A 21105-nucleotide genomic window follows, 5' to 3' on the forward strand; every position below is an offset into this window, starting at 1 on the left:
GTTACTGGATCACTGTATGCAGGATGACTCCAACCATGGTCCATGGGTAAAAGTCTGCGAGTGTCAGCTGTGGTCTTTGTAGCCAGCCCCCCTACACCCTCCCCCCACCTGTGCCGGGTATGCCCCGGTGTGGTATGCAGGGTTGGGTCTGGCCAGTCGACAACCAGATGCAGCACTGTCTTAGTCCGGGGGGGAGGGTTTGCACACCCTGGGGTGAGCATGGACGGAAGTTGATAGCCCTTGATTCGGGTCCCCACAGTCTGTTTAGGAGCAGAGGGTGTCGTGCTGCAATCGTGCACTGGATGATCCTGATTCCTATGCACTCCCTCTGCCCCTAGCCCTCTCCTGAAGACTGCCTTTTGGGGGGCCGGTGAGATGAGTGCGTTTACTCGTTGGGGAAGCTTGGATGTCACCTGACTCATCACCTCTAAGTCCACAGTGCCATCAAGCAGGGCCACCCGGTCCCACAGCTGCATCATCAAGGAAGGTGAGGTGATGTTGAAGAGCAGGCACGACTCCCTCCATGAGTCTCTCCCAGTGCCGGCATCCTCTGGAGTTGCTCCACAGAGGGGGTACCTCAGGGTTGGCCCGCCGTCAATAGTCGTGTTCCATTACTTCCTTTCACTAGTCTAAACTCCAGGGCAAGTCCACCGTCCGGGTATGGAATCAGGCCTCCCTAGGACCCCAGGCCTGCATGTCAGGGTTGCACTGAAGCAGTGGGGTACCTCACCTCTGTCTGGGGATGACATGGGTCCTTCTGTAAATTCTTGTTGTATTCAGTCCCACTGGGGCCTGTCATTTTTGTGTGACCCCCCACACTGGGGTCGGGTGCTGAGCGGGGAAGTGGCCGACAAGTTGTAGGAAAGTACCATCTTGCCTGGCATGTTACCCCCATTTTTCACTGTATATATGTTGTTTTAGTTGTATGTGTCACTGGGACCCTGGTAACCCAGGGCCCCAGTGCTCATAAGTGTGCCTGAATGTGTTACCTGTGTAGTGACTAACTGTCTCACTGAGGCTCTGCTAATCAGAACCTCAGTGGTTATGCTCTCTCATTTCTTTCCAAATTGTCACTGACAGGCTAGTGACCATTTTTACCAATTTACATTGGCTTACTGGAACACCCTTATAATTCCCTAGTATATGGTACTGAGGTACCCAGGGTATTGGGGTTCCAGGAGATCCCTATGGGCTGCAGCATTTCTTTTGCCACCCATAGGGAGCTCTGACAATTCTTACACAGGCCTGCCACTGCAGCCTGAGTGAAATAACGTCCACGTTATTTCACAGCCATTTTACACTGCACTTAAGTAACTTATAAGTCACCTATATGTCTAACCTTTACCTGGTAAAGGTGGGTGCAAAGTTACTTAGTGTGAGGGCACCCTGGCACTAGCCAAGGTGCCCCCACATTGTTCAGAGCCAATTCACTGAACTTTGTGAGTGCGGGGACACCATTACACGCGTGCACTACATATAGGTCACTACCTATATGTAGCTTCACCATGGTAACTCCGAATATGGCCATGTAACATGTCTATGATCATGGAATTGCCCCCTCTATGCCATCCTGGCATTGTTGGTACAATTCCATGATCCCAGTGGTCTGTAGCACAGACCCTGGTACTGCCAGACTGCCCTTCCTGGGGTTTCACTGCAGCTGCTGCTGCTGCCAACCCCTCAGACAGGCAGCTGCCCTCCTGGGGTCCAGCCAGGCCTGGCCCAGGATGGCAGAACAAAGAACTTCCTCTGAGAGAGGGTGTGACACCCTCTCCCTTTGGAAAATGGTGTGAAGGCAGGGGAGGAGTAGCCTCCCCCAGCCTCTGGAAATGCTTTGTTGGGCACAGATGTGCCCAATTCTGCATAAGCCAGTCTACACCGGTTCAGGGACCCCTTAGCCCCTGCTCTGGCGCGAAACTGGACAAAGGAAAGGGGAGTGACCACTCCCCTGACCTGCACCTCCCCTGGGAGGTGTCCAGAGCTCCTCCAGTGTGCTCCAGACCTCTGCCATCTTGGAAACAGAGGTGCTGCTGGCACACTGGACTGCTCTGAGTGGCCAGTGCCACCAGGTGACGTCAGAGACTCCTGCTGATAGGCTCCTTCAGGTGTTAGTAGCCTTTCCTCTCTCCTAGGTAGCCAAACCCTCTTTTCTGGCTATTTAGGGTCTCTGTCTCTGGGGAAACTTTAGATAACGAATGCATGAGCTCAGCCGAGTTCCTCTGCATCTCTCTCTTCACCTTCTGATAAGGAATCGACTGCTGACCGCGCTGGAAGCCTGCAAACCTGCAACATAGTAGCAAAGACGACTACTGCAACTCTGTAACGCTGATCCTGCCGCCTTCTCGACTGTTTTCCTGCTTGTGCATGCTGTGGGGGTAGCCTGCCTCCTCTCTGCACCAGAAGCTCCGAAGAAATCTCCCGTGGGTCGACGGAATCTTCCCCCTGCAACCGCAGGCACCAAAAAGCTGCATCACCGGTCCCTTGGGTCTCCTCTCAGCACGACGAGCGAGGTCCCTCGAATCCAGCGACGCTGTCCAAGTGACCCCCATAGTCCAGTGACTCTTCAGCCCAAGTTTGGTGGAGGTAAGTCCTTGCCTCACCTCGCTGGGCTGCATTGCTGGGAACCGCGACTTTGCAGCTACTCCGGCCCCTGTGCACTTCCGGCGGAAATCCTTTGTGCACAGCCAAGCCTGGGTCCACGGCACTCTAACCTGCATTGCACGACTTTCTAAGTTGGTCTCCGGCGACGTGGGACTCCTTTGTGCAACTTCGGCGAGCACCGTTTCACGCATCCTCGTAGTGCTGTTTCTGGCACTTCTCCGGGTGCTACCTGCTTCAGTGAGGGCTCTTTGTCTTGCTCGACGTCCCCTCTCTCTGCAGGTCCAATTTGCGACCTCCTGGTCCCTCCTGGGCCCCAGCAGCGTCCAAAAACGCCAAACGCACGATTTCCGTGTAGCAAGGCTTGTTGGCGTTCTTCCGGCGGGAAAACACTTCTGCACGACTCTCCAAGGCGAGAGGGATCCGTCCACCAAAGGGGAAGTCTCTAGCCCTTTTCGTTCCTGCAGAAACCTCAGCTTCTTCTGTCCAGTCGAAGCTTCTTTGCAACCGCAGCTGGCATTTCCTGGGCATCTGCCCATCTCCGACTTGCTTGTGACCTTTGGACTTGGTCCCCTTGTTCCACAGGTACCCTAGATTGGAAATCCACAGTTGTTGCATTGTTGATTTGTGTCTTTCCTGCATTATTCCTCTAACACGACTTCTTTGTCCTTAGGGGAACTTTAGTGCACTTTGCACTCACTTTTCAGGGTCTTGGGGAGGGTTATTTTGCTAACTCTCACTATTTTCTAATAGTCCCAGCGACCCTCTACAAGGTCACATAGATTTGGGGTCCATTCGTGGTTCGCATTCCACTTTTGGAGTATATGGTTTGTGTTGCCCCTATCCCTATGTTTCCCCATTGCATCCTATTGTAACTATACATTGTTTGCACTGTTTTCTAAGACTATACTGCATATTTTTGCTATTGTGTATATATATCTTGTGTATATTTCCTATCCTCTCACTGAGGGTACACTCTAAGATACTTTGGCATATTGTCATAAAAATAAAGTACCTTTATTTTTAGTATAACTGTGTATTGTGTTTTCTTATGATATTGTGCATATGACACTAGGTGGTACTGTAGTAGCTTCACACGTCTCCTAGTTCAGCCTAAGCTGCTCTGCTAAGCTACCATTATCTATCAGCCTAAGCTGCTAGACACCCTATACACTAATAAGGGATAACTGGGCCTGGTGCAAGGTGCAAGTACCCCTTGGTACTCACTACAAGCCAGTCCAGCCTCCTACACAAGTGTGAGGCTGTCTTCATACACAGTGCAACAGTGCCAGTCTCTCTCACCTCCACTGTCCAGCAAAGCCCCGCAGTCAGCCCAGTTGATGACCACTCTCCGTGGATCACTGCAATGAGGCGTCCCCTCTCAATGGGCAGGTGCGGAGAGGGGACGTGCGATAGGCCAGCTCATGTTGTTGCAGGCTGGATAGCCATAATCAGTTGGTGGGAGGGTCACCTCCCCAGCCCCGCAGCTCCTTTATATGCAGATGTTTTGGGGAAAGAGGTGAGGGAGCCTCCTGGGCACCTGATTATGGCAGGATTAATGTTGACTGCGGCATTCAGGTCCTGGAGCAAAGTTACTCCACGGCTGCCATCTTTGGCTCCATGGCAACCCCATAAGCACCCTCTCATACACACACTGTATATAATGGGTTGAGGTTGTAGACTTGTCATCTGGTTTGTTTGTGCACTAGCATACACCACACACAGCCTGTTAAATGTAGCCCTTAGGGAGTGGGGCTTGGGTGGCGAGTTGACTAGGAAAGACTGGAAAAAATACGTACATACCACAGGATGATGCGGAATACCAAGTTCAGTACATCCAGCATAATATATTGCATATAGCTTACCTCACTCCCGCAACTCTGTCCCAAATGTTTGGGTCCTCCTCTGGTTGTCCGAGATGCCAACATGCAGGTGCTGACACGATGCACATGTTCTGGAGCTGCTCAGAGTCTGTAACCTTATGGGCGGCAGTGTCCAACTTGCTGAGAGGTGACTGGATGTGTTTCCAATGGAAGTTGCATTGTTGGGATTGTTGAGGTGCTCAAAAACAGATAAAGCTGCTAACCGGTTTATAAACCAAGCATTGCTGATAGCACGCAGACTAATTGCCATGCATTGGAAAGCCCAGGTATTGCTAGATATAGTCCACTGGTGTGCGGCAATACTGAAGTGGGGACAGGGAGAGGAGCTCAGGAGGCAAGAAACATGAGGACTATGCAAATACCCCAGAACTGTGGAATGGGAAGCACTATTACTTGACTTGCACACATACAAACAAGATTTGGTGGCCAGTCACTTAAACCTACCCTGGCGGGGACATAACCTCCCCCCAAGTCCCCTTTCATCCCCATTCCCACTCCTCCGTCATAACCCCTTCCAGCCTGTCCATGGGTGAGTGACAACACCCTTCTGTTACACCCTTTGATGTCCCCAAATAGCTTCCCAGTGGACATTATAGCTCCATGGATGTCACTGTTGATTTTCAATGTTGGCAGTACTTGCTTGAGATGGGAAGATTGAATAGCACTTATGGTAATGGCAGAATGTGAGTTAACATTAACACATGACTTGTTTTTTCCAATGTTGCTGTCTTTAAGGACTGAACCAAGGACTCCTGCTGATACTGATGTGATACTATTTTATTAATGACGATGTAGCTGGATTGCTGATTTTACTAATGATAATGTAACTCACTGATATTAAAAATGTAATTAAAATTGGTTAAAAAAAGTTATTGGAGATGCAGTTGGGTAGTTAGCTTTCACTACAAAATACTAAAGGTAGGTCAACACCAATGAGGGACACATTAGCAAAGCACATTTACTTTCGATAATTATTGAAATTATGAACTATGATTCAATCTCAGGCCCTAGCCATGGATTATGCATTTCCTTTGTCCACTTTATTAATCAGCAGCCTTTACAATCAGAAAAAGCTTTATTTCACAGAAATCTTAGGGAAGGTGTATTCCACATAACCAATCAAACTCTAAATTCATGACATAGTCCATGTTTATGTCCCCTCTCTCTTCATGCGATAAGAATGGTCAGTTCCTTAGTGTTCATGCCTGTTTGGAGCCGTCATTCCCTATAAGAGAAAATACACCTTGTAACTATTCCATGCAGAACCAATATGACGTTCAAGTGGAGGGCAAGCAAATAGCCTTAAATCTCGAATACAGTATTCAAAAGCCTGATAATGGCATAATTGTCATACTACTACCATAGGAAAGTCCCAATTGTATCCTGCCTCAACTTTGTCACGGGACAGCAGAAACCTCTTGCTAAAGCGGGTGTTGATGATCCTTGCCTTCAGGTCCTTAACCCCTTCACAGCCATGGACATAATGCTATATTAATTAGGCCGATCTGCCCCCAGGGAGGGAAGAAGCCATTAGGCACCAGGGATGGTATTTACATTTTTTTTATTTATATTGCTAAGGGAAGCGACCCTTTAGGCAAGGGTCGTTCCCCTGTGAGGGGGGAAAGGGAGGAAACAATTTTTTTTATTAGACCTTTTCTGCCCCTTTTGGCGTGGGGGAGGGGTGCAGGAGCCACTAGAAACCAGGGATTGTCTTTTTTTTGTAACCTTTATATTGATAAGGGGAGCGACCCCTTACGCAAGCTCCCAAATGGCCTAAAGTACAAGTTACTTACCTTCGGTAACAAAATATCTGGTAGAGACATATTCTAGTTGCAGATTCCTTACCTTAGAATTTTCCCCCAGGCGTCAGACTGGATCTGGAGATTTTTCTTCGAGCAGTACCCTTGCGCGTCAGTAGGTGGTGTCGGTCGACTCCGCAGGCGTCGTGGTCGCCGTGATGACGTCGGGAGTAGTACATAGACACCGCCCTTGCGCAGTGATGTCAGTTCTTTTCTTTCTGCACTACGTGCTGATCCGGAGAGAGCTACCCTGGCTATTTTTTGGCCAAATTCAACCGTTTTGTTGACATTTTTGTGTACGACTTTGGTGCGTCAAGATGACCCCGAAGACCGGATTCCAGCCTTGTGAGGACTGCCATCGGACAATGTCGGTGATGGATCCTCATCGCATTTGTCTGTGGTGCCTCGAGCGCGACCACGACCCGAAGTCGTGCTTCAAGTGTCGGGCCATGCACCCGAAAGCCATGAGGGAGCGGTCCCTAAAGCTAATGGCAGCCCGGCACTCGACTCCGCGTAGGTCCTGTTCTCGCTCGAGAGGAAGGTCTTGAGATCGGTCGCGGAGTCATCACCACTCTTCGAAATCCTCAGGTCAATGTAAGAAGAAGAAGTCATCACAGCGTCCACGGCGCCACCTACTGACGCGCAAGGGTATTGGTCGAAGAAAAATCTCTGGATCCAGTTTGACTCCTGAGGGAAAATTCTAAGGTAAGCAATCTTCAACTAGAAGTCTCTATCAGATATTATTTTCGGGCCATTTCTGCCTATTTTGTGAAGGCCCATCTGCCCCCAAGAAGGGGCAGAAAGCCCACCAGGGAAGATTTTTTTCTAAAATAAGAGGGTGGGGGTATGTCCGTACCCCTGCCCCAAATAAATGGGGCCAAAGTTGTTCTGCCCACCAGTGGGCAGATGGGGCAATTACCCTCAATCCACACCCATGGGGGTGGTTTGGTGAGCAGCAAAACTACTAAATGCCAGGGAGTTTAAAAAAAAAACAAGAGTGGTGGTGGCTACCAACCAGTATGGGCACGGTTATGCCCCCACCCCAACTGAAGGGGGTAACAGAATTTCAGCTGTTACCCTTCACACTAAAACATCTTAAGCCACGGCAAGCAAGAGGACATTTGATTATTTGGTGTTTTGGTTTTACATTTGGGCCATGAGAGCTTGGCTAACTCTCAAAATCATCCCACTTGGAAGGGTGAGGGCTGCACTTTAAGGACTGTGGGACGCTGCCACATAGAAAAATCCACAAGACCTAGACACATTTCAAAAGTAAACATCTGGGTGAGTCCAGGGTGGTGTGCTTCACATGCATCCTGCACCATTTTCTTACCCACAATGCCCTTTAAACTGCCAACTTTGCTAGAAATCACACATATTTCCCCATGTTTATGAGGGAACCTTCTGGAATCTGCAGGAATACACAAAATTACCACCCAGCATTGTCTCATCTATGCCGATAAAAATTCTGCCCCACTTGTCAGCCTACATTTTTTTTTTTTTAAACTGCCCTTTTGGACCTGCTTTGGTTTCCCCTTTAACATGTTTTTGGGTGGTAGGAAATTGGCCCTGGTGGGGTGATCCCACACAGAAATGTGGGAAAAATGTGATTTTTGTTTTTTAGCTAAATTTGAGGTTTGCTGAGGACTCTGGGTAAGGAAACACTGGGGGATCCATGCAAGTCACACCTCCCTGGACTCCTTCGGGTGTCTAGTTTTCAGAAAGTTCTGGGTTTGGTAGGTTTCTCAGTATGGCTGCTGAGCCCAGGACCAAAAACGCAGGTGCCCGCCACCACAAAAACAGGCAGTTTTGAATTTGATAATTTTGATGTATCCAGATAGAGTTTTGGGGCATTTCCTTTCGCGTGCACTAGGCCTACCCACACAAGTGAGGTACCATTTTTATCGTGAGACTTGGGGGAGTGCTGGGTGGAAGGAAATTGGTGGCTCCTCTGACATTCCAGAACCTGGTCACCGAAATGTGAGGATAAAGTGTTTTTTGGCCAAATTTTGAGGTTTGCAAAGGATTCGGGGTAACAGAACCTGGTGAGAGTCCTACAAGTTATCCCACTCGGGATACCCCTAAGTTTCTAGTTTTCAAAAATGCACAGGTTTGGTAGGTTTCCCTAGGTGCCGGCTGAGCTAGAGGCCAAAATCCACAGCTTGGCACTTTGCAAAAAACAGCTGTTTTATTTGAGAAAACGTGTTGTGTCCATGTTGTGTTTTGAGGCATTTCCTGTCGCGAGCAATAGGCCTACCCACGCAAGTGAGGTATCATTCTTATTGGGAGCCTTGGGGGAACGCTGGGTCGAATGACATTTGTGGCTCTTCTCAGATTCAGGAACTTTCTGTAACCAAAATGTGAGGAAAAATTGTTTTTTTGGCCAAAGTTTGAGGTTTGCAAAGGATTCGGGGTAACAGAACCTCGGGAGAGCCCCACAAGTCACCCCATCTTGGATTCCCCTAGGTGTCTAGTTTTAAAAAATGCACAGGTTTGGTAGGTTTCCCTAGGTGCCGGCTGAGCTAGAGATCAAAATACACTACTAGGCTCCTTCCAAAAAAAACGTCAGATTTCAATGTAAAAATGTGATGTGTCCATGTTGCATTTACTGTCGTGTATTTTAGGACTACGCACACAAGTGAGGTATTATTTTTATCGGAAGACTTGGGGGAACACAGAATAGGAGAACAAGTGTTATTTCCCCTTGTCTTTCTCTACGTTTTTTACTTCGTAAATGTAAGACAGTGTGTAACAAAGACGTCTATTAGAGAAATGCCCACTAATTCACATGCTAGTATGGGGAACCCAGAATTCATAGGTGTGAAAATAACCACTGCTTCTCAACACCTTATCTTGTGCCCATTTTGGAAATACAAAGGTTTCTTTGATACCTTGTAGGAGGCTGGACTGGCTTGTAGTGAGTACCAAGGGGTACTTGCACCTTGCACCAGGCCCAGTTATCTCTTATTAGTGTATAGGGTGTCTAGCAGCTTAGGCTGATAGATAATGGTAGCTTAGCAGAGCAGCTTAGGCTGAACTAGGAGACGTGTGAAGCTACTACAGTACCACCTAGTGTCATATGCACAATATCATAAGAAAACACAATACACAGTTATACTAAAAATAAAGGTACTTTATTTTTATGACAATATGCCAAAGTATCTTAGAGTGTACCCTCAGTGAGAGGATAGGAAATATACACAAGATATATATACACAATAGCAAAAATATGCAGTATAGTCTTAGAAAACAGTGCAAACAATGTATAGTTACAATAGGATGCAATGGGGAAACATAGGGATAGGGGCAACACAAACCATATACTCCAAAAGTGGAATGCGAACCACGAATGGACCCCAAACCTATGTGACCTTGTAGAGGGTCGCTGGGACTATTAGAAAATAGTGAGAGTTAGAAAAATAACCCTCCCCAAGACCCTGAAAAGTGAGTGCAAAGTGCACTAAAGTTCCCCTAAGGACAAAGTAGTCGTGTTAGAGGAATAATGCAGGAAAGACACAAACCAGCAATGCAACAACTGTGGATTTCCAATCTAGGGTACCTGTGGAACAAGGGGACCAAGTCCAAAAGTCACAAGCAAGTCGGAGATGGGCAGATGCCCAGGAAATGCCAGCTGCGGGTGCAAAGAAGCTTCGACTGGACAGAAGAAGCTGAGGTTTCTGCAGGAACGAAAAGGGCTAGAGACTTCCCCTTTGGTGGACGGATCTCCCTCGCCTTGGAGAGTCGTGCAGAAGTGTTTTCCCGCCGGAAGGACGCCAACAAGCCTTGTTACACGCAAATCGTGCGTTTGGCGTTTTTGGACGCTGCTGGGGCCCAGGAGGGACCAGGAGGTCGCAAATTGGACCTGCAGAGAGAGGGGACATCGAGCAAGACAAACAGCCCTCACTGAAGCAGGTAGCACCCGGAGAAGTGCCAGAAACAGGCACTACGAGGATGCATGAAAACGGTGCTCCCCGAAGTTGCACAAAGGAGTCCCACGTCGCCGGAGACCAACTTAGAAAGTCGTGCAATGCAGGTTAGAGTGCCGTGGACCCAGGCTTGGCTGTGCACGAAGGATTTCCGCCGGAAGTGCACAGGGGCCGGAGTAGCTGCAAAGTCGCGGTTCCCAGCAATGCAGCCCAGCGAGGTGAGGCAAGGACTTACCTCCACCAAACTTGGGCTGAAGAGTCACTGGACTGTGTGGGTCACTTGGACAGCGTCGCTGGATTCGAGGGACCTCGCTCGTCGTGCTGAGAGGAGACCCAAGGGACCGGTAATGCAGCTTTTTGGTGCCTGCGGTTGCAGGGGGAAGATTCCGTCGACCCACGGGAGATTTCTTCGGAGCTTCTGGTGCAGAGAGGAGGCAGGCTACCCCCACAGCATGCACAAGCAGGAAAACAGTCGAGAAGGCGGCAGGATCAGCGTTACAGAGTTGCAGTAGTCATCTTGGCTACTATGTTGCAGGTTTGCAGGCTTCCAGCGCGGTCAGCGGTCGATTCCTTATCAGAAGGTGAAGAGAGAGATGCAGAGGAACTCGGCTGAGCTCATGCATTAGTTATCTAAAGTTTCCCCAGAGACAGAGACCCTAAATAGCCAGAAAAGAGGGTTTGGCTACCTAGGAGAGAGGAAAGGCTACTAACACCTGAAGGAGCCTATCAGCAGGAGTCTCTGACGTCACCTGGTGGCACTGGCCACTCAGAGCAGCCCAGTGTGCCAGCAGCACCTCTGTTTCCAAGATGGCAGAGGTCTGGAGCACACTGGAGGAGCTCTGGACACCTCCCAGGGGAGGTGCAGGTCAGGGGAGTGGTCACTCCCCTTTCCTTTGTCCAGTTTCGCGCCAGAGCAGGGGCTAAGGGGTCCCTGAACCGGTGTAGACTGGCTTATGCAGAATTGGGCACATCTGTGCCCAACAAAGCATTTCCAGAGGCTGGGGGAGGCTACTCCTCCCCTGCCTTCACACCATTTTCCAAAGGGAGAGGGTGTCACACCCTCTCTCAGAGGAAGTTCTTTGTTCTGCCATCCTGGGCCAGGCCTGGCTGGACCCCAGGAGGTCAGCTGCCTGTCTGAGGGGTTGACAGCAGCAGCAGCTGCAGAGAAACCCCAGGAAGGGCAGTCTGGCAGTACCAGGGTCTGTGCTACAGACCACTGGGATCATGGAATTGTACCAACAATGCCAGGATGGCATAGAGGGGGCAATTCCATGATCATAGACATGTTACATGGCCATATTCGGAGTTACCATGGTGAAGCTACATATAGGTAGTGACCTATATGTAGTGCACGCGTGTAATGGTGTCCCCGCACTCACAAAGTTCAGTGAATTGGCTCTGAACAATGTGGGGGCACCTTGGCTAGTGCCAGGGTGCCCTCACACTAAGTAACTTTGCACCTAACCTTTACCAGGTAAAGGTTAGACATATAGGTGACTTATAAGTTACTTAAGTGCAGTGTAAAATGGCTGTGAAATAACGTGGACGTTATTTCACTCAGGCTGCAGTGGCAGGCCTGTGTAAGAATTGTCAGAGCTCCCTATGGGTGGCAAAAGAAATGCTGCAGCCCCTAGGGATCTCCTGGAACCCCAATATCCTGGGTACCTCAGTACCATATACTAGGGAATTATAAGGGTGTTCCAGTAAGCCAATGTAAATTGGTAAAAATGGTCACTAGCCTGTCAGTGACAATTTGGAAAGAAATGAGAGAGCATAACCACTGAGGTTCTGATTAGCAGAGCCTCAGTGAGACAGTTAGTCACTACACAGGTAACACATTCAGGCACACTTATGAGCACTGGGGCCCTGGGTTACCAGGGTCCCAGTGACACATACAACTAAAACAACATATATACAGTGAAAAATGGGGGTAACATGCCAGGTAAGATGGTACTTTCCTACACAACCCCCCCCCAAACGAAGGACAATAAGACTAGCCATTACCTGATGAGTCTTCATTGTCTAAGTGGAAATATCTGGAGAGTCCATCTGCATTGGAGTGGCTACTCCCAGGTCTATGTTCCACTGTATAGTCCATTCCCTGTAGGGATATGGACCACCTCAACAATTTAGGATTTTCACCTTTCATTTGTTTTAGCCAAAGTAGAGGTTTGTGGTCTGTCTGAACAATGAAGTGAGTGCCAAACAGGTATGGCCTCAACTTCTTCAGAGCCCAGACCACAGCAAAGGCCTCCCTCTCAATGGCAGACCAACGCTTTTCTCTAGGGGTCAACCTCCTACTAATAAAAGCAACAGGTTGATCCTGGCCCTCAGAATTAAGTTGTGATAGGACTGCCCCTACTCCTAATTCAGATGCATCAGTCTGGACATAGAATTTTTTAGAGTAACAAGGGCTTTTCAGGACAGGTGCAGAGCACATGGCCTGCTTCAGCTCCTCAAAAGCTTTCTGACAGCTTGCTGTCCACAATACCTTTTTAGGCATTTTCTTGGATGTGAGGTCATTAAGAGGGGCTGCAATGGAGCCATAGTTCTTAATGAACCTCCTGTAATACCCAGTGAGGCCTAGGAAGGCTCTCACCTGAGTCTGAGTGGTAGGGGGAACCCAATCAATAATAGTTTGGATTTTCCCCTGAAGTGGTGCAATCTGTTCCCCACCAACAAGGTGTCCCAGATAAACCACCTTACCCTGCCCTATCTGGCACTTTGAAGCCTTGATAGTGAGGCCTGCCTTTTGCAGAGCCTCCAAAACTTTCCATAGGTGGACCAGGTGATCATCCCAGCTGGAGCTAAAGACAGCTATATCGTCCAAATATGCTGCACTGAAAGCTTCCAGCCCTTGCAGGACTGTGTTCACCAACCTCTGAAAAGTGGCAGGTGCATTTTTCAAACCAAAAGGCATTACAGTAAACTGGTAATGTCCTCCAATGGTAGAAAATGCAGTCTTAGGTTTAGCATCTTCTGACAATTTGATCTGCCAATACCCTGCAGTCAAATCAAAAGTGCTTAGATACTTGGCAGATGCCAGTGTATCTATAAGCTCATCTGCCCTGGGTCTAGGGTGAGCATCAGTTTTGGTTACCAAGTTGAGACCTCTATAGTCTACACAAAACCTCATTTCCTTCTTTCCATCTTTAGAATTGGGTTTTGGTACCAGTACCACAGGAGAAGCCCATGGACTGTCAGAGTGCTCAACCACTCCTAGTTCCAACATTTTCTGAACTTCTTGCTTTATACAGTCCCTGACATGGTCAGGCTGCCTATAGATCTTACTTTTGACAGGTAAACTGTCTCCAGTATCTATAGTGTGCTCACACCAAGAAGTGGTGCCTGGCACAGTAGAGAAGAGTTCTGAAAATTGTCCTAGGAGATTTATGCAATTATCTTTCTGCTCAGCAGTAAGACAATCAGCCAAAACTACACCTTCCACAAGAGCATCTTGTTCTGTGGAAGAGAAGAGATCAGGTAGAGGATCACTGTCTTCTTCCTGTCCCTCATCTGTTGCCATGAGCAGGGTGAGATCAGCCCTGTCATAGTAGGGTTTCAGGCGGTTGACATGGAGCACCCTAAGGGGACTCCTGGCAGTGCCTAAGTCTACCAAGTAGGTGACTTCACCCTTCTTTTCAACAATTGTGTGGGGTCCACTCCATTTATCTTGGAGTGCTCTTGGGGCCACAGGCTCCAAGACCCACACTTTCTGCCCTGGTTGGTACTGAACCAAAACAGCCTTCTGATCATGCCATTGCTTCTGGAGCTCTTGGCTGGCCTGAGGTTTTTACTGGCCTTTTTCATGTACTCAGCCATCCTTGATCTGAGGCCAAGTACATAATCCACAATATCCTGCTTAGGAGCTTTTAAAGGTTGTTCCCAACCCTCCTTTACAAGTGTGAGTGGACCCCTAACAGGGTGTCCAAAAAGAAGTTCAAAGGGGCTGAAGCCCACTCCTTTCTGGGGTACCTCCCTGTAGGCAAAAAGGAGGCATGGTAGAAGGATATCCCATCTCCTGCGGAGTTTTTCAGGGAGACCCATAATCATGCCTTTGAGAGTTTTATTAAATCTCTCCACCAGTCCATTTGTTTGTGGATGATAGGGTGTTGTGAACTTGTAAGTTACACCACACTCCTTCCACATGGCCTTTAAGTATGCAGACATGAAATTGCTTCCTCTGTCTGATACTACTTCCTTTGGGAAGCCCACCCTGGAAAATATTCCCAGGAGGGCCTTTGCCACTGCAGGAGCTGTAGTGGTCCTTAAAGGAATTGCTTCAGGATATCTTGTGGCATGGTCCACTACCACCAAGATAAACCTATTGCCTGAAGCAGTAGGAGGGTCAAGGGGGCCAACTATGTCAACCCCTACCCTTTCAAAGGGAACCCCAACCACAGGCAGTGGGATAAGGGGTGCCTTTGGGGTGCCACCTGTTTTGCCACTGGCTTGACAGGTTTCACAGGACTTGCAAAATTCTTTTGTGTCCTCAGACATCCTAGGCCAATGAAACAGGGGAACAAGCCTGTCCCAAGTTTTCATTTGTCCTAGATGCCCAGCTAAGGGAATGTCATGTGCCAGTGTTAGGAGGAACTTTCTGTACTCCTGAGGAATCACTAATCTCCTGGCAGCTCCAGGTTTAGGATCCCTATGCTCAGTGTACAAGAGTTTGTCCTCCCAGTAAACTCTGTGAGAGTCACTGACATCCCCATTAGCCTGTTTGACAGCTTGCTGTCTGAGACCCTCTAATGTGGGACAGGTTTGCTGTGCCACACTCAGCTCCTCTCTGGCAGGCCCCCCTTCACCCAAAAGCTCAGCAGTGTCTGCTTCCAGCTCCTCTGGTGTAGGTTCTGCACAGGGAGGGAATTCCTCTTCCTCAGAAGTTGAATCCACTGTAGAGGGAGGGATAGTAGGAAGTGGTTTGCTTCTACTAGCCCTAGCTTTAGGGAGCACTTGGTCCATTGTTCCAGGATCCAAGCTTCCCTGTCCTTTTTGCTTTTTGGCCTGAGCCCTTGTCAAAGCAAAAATATGCCCTGGGATGCCCAGCATTGCTGCATGGGCCTCCAACTCCACATCTGACCAAGCTGATGTCTCCAAATCATTCCCTAATAGACAGTCTACAGGTAAATCTGAAGCTACCACAACTTTCTTTGGACCAGTTACCCCCCCCCAGTTGAGATTTACAACAGCCATGGGGTGGCTTTGTGTTATGTTGTGAGCATCGGTTACTTGGTACTGGTGTCCAAGTATGTGTTGTTCAGGGTGCACCAGTTTCTCAATCACCATTGTGACACTGGCACCTGTGTCCCTGTAGGCCTGGACCTCAACACCATTTATTAGGGTTAGTTGCTTGTACTTCTCCAAGTTATGGGGGCAAGCAACCAAAGTGGCTAAATCAATAGCCCCTTCAGAGACTAAAGTAGCCTCTGTGGTCTCCTTAATCAGACCAACCCCAACTAAATTACCAAAAGTGAGCCCAGCTACTCCCTTGGATTGGCTATTAGTAGGTTTGCTCCCACCACCACTGCTATTAGTAGGGACACTAGGTGTAGCAGTAGGGGTTGTAGTGGTAGGAGCTGTGGTGCCTTTCTTTGGACAACTGGGATCTGTTGTCCAATGGCCTTTTATTTTACATAAATAGCACCATGGTTTCTTTTCCTTGTTCTGATTAAAGGAGGATTTGGACCCACCACCCCCACCAGAGTGTTTTTGTGGGCCTGATGAAGACTCATTTTTAGATTTGTCCCCACCCTTGTCAGAAGACTTACCATCCTTCTTTTTGTTGCCATCTTTGTCACCCCCTGTATGAACTTTTCTGTTCACTCTTGTTCTGACCCATTTGTCTGCCTTCTTTCCCAATTCTTGGGGAGAGGTCAGATCAGAGTCCACCAAGTACTGGTGCAACAAATCAGACACACAATTATTAAGAATATGCTCTCTCAGGATCAAGTTATACAGGCTGTCATAATCAGTAACTTTACTGCCATGTAACCACCCCTCCAAGGCCTTCACTGCCTGGTCAATGAAATCAACCCAGTCTTGTGAAGACTCCTTTTTGGTCTCTCTGAACTTTATCCTGTACTGTTCAGTGGTTAAGCCATAACCATCCAGGAGTGCATTCTTAAGAACTTGGAAATTATTAGCATCATTTTCTTTTACAGTAAGGAGCCTATCCCTACCTTTTCCAGTAAATGATAGCCATAGGATAGCAGCCCACTGCTTTTGAGGGACATCCTGTACAGCACAGGCCCTCTCAAGTGCAGCAAACCACTTGTTAATGTCATCCCCCTCCTTATAAGGGGGAACTATCTTGTGCAGATTCCTGGAATCATGCTCTTTTGCAGGATGACTATGGGGAATACTGCTGCTGCCACCATGGGTATCTAAACCCAACTTCTGTCTTTCCCTCTCTATTTCTAAAGACTGTCTATCCAAATCCAGCTGTTTCTTCTTGAGCTTCAGTCTGGTTTGTTCCACTCTCAATCTATTGAGCTCCCTTTCCAACAATCTGTCATCAGGGTGGGTGGGAGGGACATTTCTAGATACAGAGGTATGATGGGAATGAACAGAAGGAGACCTGTCCCTTACAGAGGGCACCCTAACAGCTTGGCTACCAGTATAATGTGAGAGCACACCATTAGTATGGTGTGATTCAACCTCTGTACCAACTATGCTAGACTGTCTAGTAATGGGCAGGCTGAGAAGTTTCTTTCCTGAACCTTTTCCTGGGGGAGTCCCTGGATCAGATTGAGAACCATTAGCTACTTTTTCTACAGATTGGTCACTTATGGCCTTATCCTGTACTCTAAGCATGTTAATTAACAGTTCTAAGGAAGGATTCTTCCCTACACTCAAACCTCTCTCTATGCAGAGACTCCTTGCTCCTTTCCAGCTAAGGTGATCATATGCAAGTTTGGACAGTTGAAATTTTTTTCCTGTGCCAGACATTTTTTAGAGAAAGTTAAAGTGATAGAAAAAGAGAAAAAAAATTTCCAGAACTTTTTGGAAAGACAGAAAAAAAACTTTTTAAACTTTTAAGAACTTTTTGAAAGTTTAGAAGTACTTTTCAGCACTTAGAAAAGAGTGAAAAGAGGAAATGCAAAACTTTTTGGCTATGTGTATATACACTGACCTTGTTTTGTATATTTTTCTCTTATGAAAAGTACAATGACAAGAGTGGTAAGTAGTCTCAAGCACTTATCCCACCACTGCACAACCAATGTAGGAGGTTGGACTGGCTTGTAGTGAGTACCAAGGGGTACTTGCACCTTGCACCAGGCCCAGTTATCCCTTATTAGTGTATAGGATGTCTAGCAGCTTAGGCTGATAGATAATGGTAGCTTAGCAGAGCAGCTTAGGCTGAACTAGGAGACGTGTGAAGCTACTACAGTACCAACTAGTGTCATATGCACAATATCATAAGAAAACACAATACACAGTTATACTAAAAATAAAGGTACTTTATTTTTATGACAATATGCCAAAGTATCTTAGAGTGTACCCTCAGTGAGAGGATAGGAAATATACACAAGATATATATACACAATAGCAAAAATATGCAGTATAGTCTTAGAAAACAGTGCAAACAATGTATAGTTACAATAGGATGCAATGGGGAAACATAGGGATAGGGGCAACACAAACCATATACTCCAAAAGTGGAATGCGAACCACGAATGGACCCCAAACCTATGTGACCTTGTAGAGGGTCGCTGGGACTATTAGAAAATAGTGAGAGTTAGAAAAATAACCCTCCCCAAGACCCTGAAAAGTGAGTGCAAAGTGCACTAAAGTTCCCCTAAGGACAAAGTAGTCGTGTTAGAGGAATAATGCAGGAAAGACACAAACCAGCAATGCAACAACTGTGGATTTCCAATCTAGGGTACCTGTGGAACAAGGGGACCAAGTCCAAAAGTCACAAGCAAGTCGGAGATGGGCAGATGCCCAGGAAATGCCAGCTGCGGGTGCAAAGAAGCTTCGACTGGACAGAAGAAGCTGAGGTTTCTGCAGGAACGAAAAGGGCTAGAGACTTCCCCTTTGGTGGACGGATCCCACTCGCCTTGGAGAGTCGTGCAGAAGTGTTTTCCCGCCGGAAGGACGCCAACAAGCCTTGCTACACGCAAATCGTGCGTTTGGCGTTTTTGGACGCTGCTGGGGCCCAGGAGGGACCAGGAGGTCGCAAGTTGGACCTGCAGAGAGAGGGGACGTCGAGCAAGACAAAGAGCCCTCACTGAAGCAGGTAGCACCCGGAGAAGTGCCAGAAACAGGCACTACGAGGATGCGTGAAAACGGTGCTCGCCGAAGTTGCACAAAGGAGTCCCACGTCGCCGGAGACCAACTTAGAAAGTCGTGCAATGCAGGTTAGAGTGCCGTGGACCCAGGCTTGGCTGTGCATGAAGGATTTCCGCCGGAAGTGCACAGGGGCCGGAGTAGCTGCAAAGTCGCGGTTCCCAGCAATGCAGCCCAGCGAGGTGAGGCAAGGACTTACCTCCACCAAACTTGGGCTGAAGAGTCACTGGACTGTGGGGGTCACTTGGACAGCATCGCTGGAATCGAGGGACCTCGCTCGTCGTGCTGAGAGGAGACCCAAGGGACCGGTAATGCAGCTTTTTGGTGCCTGCGGTTGCAGGGGAAGATTCCGTCGACCCACGGGAGATTTCTTCGGAGCTTCTGGTGCAGAGAGGAGGCAGGCTACCCCCACAGCATGCACAAGCAGGAAAACAGTCGTCGAGAAGGCGGCAGGATCAGCGTTACAGAGTTGCAGTAGTCGTCTTGGCTACTATGTTGCAGGTTTGCAGGCTTCCAGCGCGGTCAGCGGTCGATTCCTTATCAGAAGGTGAAGAGAGAGATGCAGAGGAACTCGGCTGAGCTCATGCATTCGTTATCTAAAGTTTCCCCAGAGACAGAGACCCTAAATAGCCAGAAAAGAGGGTTTGGCTACCTAGGAGAGAGGAAAGGCTACTAACACCTGAAGGAGCCTATCAGCAGGAGTCTCTGACGTCACCTGGTGGCACTGGCCACTCAGAGCAGTCCAGTGTGCCAGCAGCACCTCTGTTTCCAAGATGGCAGAGGTCTGGAGCACACTGGAGGAGCTCTGGACACCTCCCAGGGGAGGTGCAGGTCAGGGGAGTGGTCACTCCCCTTTCCTTTGTCCAGTTTCGCGCCAGAGCAGGGGCTAAGGGGTCCCTGAACCGGTGTAGACTGGCTTATGCAGAATTGGGCACATCTGTGCCCAACAAAGCATTTCCAGAGGCTGGGGGAGGCTACTCCTCCCCTGCCTTCACACCATTTTCCAAAGGGAGAGGGTGTCACACCCTCTCTCAGAGGAAGTTCTTTGTTCTGCCATCCTGGGCCAGGCCTGGCTGGACCCCAGGAGGGCAGCTGCCTGTCTGAGGGGTTGGCAGCAGCAGCAGCTGCAGAGAAACCCCAGGAAGGGCAGTCTGGCAGTACCAGGGTCTGTGCTACAGACCACTGGGATCATGGAATTGTACCAACAATGCCAGGATGGCATAGAGGGGGCAATTCCATGATCATAGACATGTTACATGGCCATATTCGGAGTTACCATGGTGAAACTACATATAGGTAGTGACCTATATGTAGTGCACGCGTGTAATGGTGTCCCCGCAATCACAAAGTTCAGTGAATTGGCTCTGAACAATGTGGGGGCACCTTGGCTAGTGCCAGGGTGCCCTCACACTAAGTAACTTTGCACCTAACCTTTACCAGGTAAAGGTTAGACATATAGGTGACTTATAAGTTACTTAAGTGCAGTGTAAAATGGCTGTGAAATAACGTGGACGTTATTTCACTCAGGCTGCAGTGGCAGGCCTGTGTAAGAATTGTCAGAGCTCCCTATGGGTGGCAAAAGAAATGCTGCAGCCCCTAGGGATCTCCTGGAACCCCAATACCCTGGGTACCTCAGTACCATATACTAGGGAATTATAAGGGTGTTCCAGTAAGCCAATGTAAATTGGTAAAAATGGTCACTAGCCTGTCAGTGACAATTTGGAAAGAAATGAGAGAGCATAACCACTGAGGTTCTGATTAGCAGAGCCTCAGTGAGACAGTTAGTCACTACACAGGTAACACATTCAGGCACACTTATGAGCACTGGGGCCCTGGGTTACCAGGGTCCCAGTGACACATACAACTAAAACAACATATATACAGTGAAAAATGGGGGTAACATGCCAGGCAAGATGGTACTTTCCTACATACCTATTTGTCACTCTTTATATTTTAGCGAATTAATTGCTGTATACTCGGTACAGAATGAAAATTCAGTGCAAGGTGCAGCTCATTTATTGTCTCTGGTTACCTAGGGTTCTTGATGAACCCACAAGCCCTATATATACTCGCAACCAGAAGAGTCCAGCCGAGGTAATGGTATATTGCTTTAAAAAAAAAAATCGGACATGGCATGAAAAAGTACAGAGTAAAACGTGTAGAGAAATGGCTGTTTTTTTCACCTCAATTTCAATATTTTTTATTTTAGCTGTTATTTTCTGTAGGAAATCCTTGTAGGATCTACACAAAAAACCCATTGGTGAATTTGGAATGTTGTCTACTTTTCAGAAATGTTTAGCTTTCCAGGGTCCAGCACTGGTTTCACACCCATTTCTAACTGGAAGGAGGCCAAAGCATGAAAAATAGTAAAAATGGGGAATAAAGCAATAAAATGCCAAACTTGTGTTGAAAAATGTGATTTTCAGATTCAAGTCTGCCTGTTCCTGAAAGCTGGGAAGATGGTGAATTTAGCACTACAAACTCTTTGTTGATGCCATTTTCAGGGAAAAAAACCATAAGCCTTCTTCTGCAGCCCTTTTCCACATTGTTTTGGGAAAAAAAAGGAAATCTTGGCTGTATTTTGGATCATTTCTTGTTCTCCTCCAG

General features: G+C 48.1%; 1 long non-coding RNA gene across 2 annotated transcripts in view; it reads right to left on the reverse strand.

Annotated features, from left to right (window-relative positions):
• Positions 1-5437: 5437 nt before the first annotated feature.
• The window catches only part of LOC138275000 (uncharacterized), a 95484-nt gene continuing 79816 nt past the window's right edge, over positions 5438-21105 (reverse strand). For both annotated transcript variants that reach the window (XR_011200403.1, XR_011200402.1), the window contains one exon: positions 5438-5706. This is a non-coding gene — a long non-coding RNA (uncharacterized lncRNA). The remainder of the gene's footprint in view (positions 5707-21105) is intronic.

The sequence above is a fragment of the Pleurodeles waltl genome, chromosome 2_2, assembly GCF_031143425.1.
Source record: "Pleurodeles waltl isolate 20211129_DDA chromosome 2_2, aPleWal1.hap1.20221129, whole genome shotgun sequence".
Classification (NCBI taxonomy): domain Eukaryota; kingdom Metazoa; phylum Chordata; class Amphibia; order Caudata; family Salamandridae; genus Pleurodeles; species Pleurodeles waltl.